The sequence below is a fragment of the Perkinsus marinus genome (genome assembly GCF_000006405.1).
Source record: "Perkinsus marinus ATCC 50983 genomic scaffold scf_1104296958530, whole genome shotgun sequence".
NCBI lineage: Eukaryota > Perkinsozoa > Perkinsida > Perkinsidae > Perkinsus > Perkinsus marinus.
Genome location: NW_003206749.1, coordinates 1 through 1,039, shown reverse-complemented (window position 1 = coordinate 1,039; position 1,039 = coordinate 1). Strand labels below are relative to the sequence as shown.

Here is a 1,039-nt window from a genome sequence, read left to right as displayed (position 1 = left end):
ATTTTTCGGTAGACTGATCTATGCAGTCGGTAAGCTGCACCTCTCAGTTTAATAACCATCTCGAGTGTATTGTGATGAATAGCAGCTCCTTGTTTCGATCAAGGGACCTTTGGGTTATGAGCCCAACACGCTATCCACTGCGCCAAGCTGCTCATGCGTACAAACTCCTGTATCGCCCTGACGTGCTGAGCATAACTATTCCACGATAGCCTGAAGACCCTTCTCACGTTGATACGAACTGCACCGCCCGGGAATCGAACCCGGACCATCTGCTTGGAAGGCAGATATCCTAACCATTAGACTAGCGGTGCATATCACTGATGTAGTGATTGAGTATTCCTGCGATACTTGTAGAGGAACATCTGAATCCCTTCTCGGACGTACCGTCGTCAACCATCCCGCGGCCAAGAGTCTGATTAGGCCTTAAACGCGTACCTGAGATAGCGAACTGCTACTAGATCTCTCGCATGGTAGGCCGCATTCTATCTCGATTGATAACTCCAACTGGTAAGGTTCTCATCACATACTACAGCTAGCTCGGCACAAGCTGCACAACTTTTTCGTGACATCGAAGTTCCTGATTGCAAGCACATTTTGAATCCGCATGCGGCGGCTCGTGAATTTGGGCTGTTGGTTCATCTTCGCAACGCGTTCTGAGGTACCGAGCGGTCATTCATCATTCCTGCAAGGAGTTCTGCTCTAGGTGAATAGCTCTTTTCTATGCACGGACAACGCTTTATTGACGTTGTTTTTCCCCTGAACTGGCACGGTTGGGCCAATCGCATGGAATGGTACGAAAACACCGACCCTGTTTAGTAAAAATTTTTCGATAAGACTGATCTATGCAGTCGATAAGCTGCACCTCTCAGTTTGATAACCATCTCGGGTGTATTGTGATGAGTAGCAGCTCCTTGTTTCGATCAAGGGACCTTTGGGTTATGAGCCCAACACGCTATCCACTGCGCCAAGCTGCTCATGCGTACAAAGTTTGTACTACAAACTCCTGTATCGCCCTGACGTGCTGAGCATAACTATCCAC

The 1,039-nt window shown here is 48.3% G+C and overlaps 3 non-coding genes across 3 annotated transcripts; all 3 read right to left on the bottom strand.

The window, feature by feature from the left end:
- Positions 1-79: 79 nt before the first annotated feature.
- On the bottom strand, positions 80-152 carry Pmar_PMAR026060. The gene has a single exon. It is a non-coding gene; the product is annotated as a tRNA-Met (tRNA).
- An 87-nt stretch (positions 153-239) lies between these two features.
- Pmar_PMAR026059 lies at positions 240-311 on the bottom strand. The gene has a single exon. It is a non-coding gene; the product is annotated as a tRNA-Gly (tRNA).
- A 590-nt stretch (positions 312-901) lies between these two features.
- On the bottom strand, positions 902-974 carry Pmar_PMAR026058. The gene has a single exon. It is a non-coding gene; the product is annotated as a tRNA-Met (tRNA).
- Positions 975-1,039: the final 65 nt, after the last annotated feature.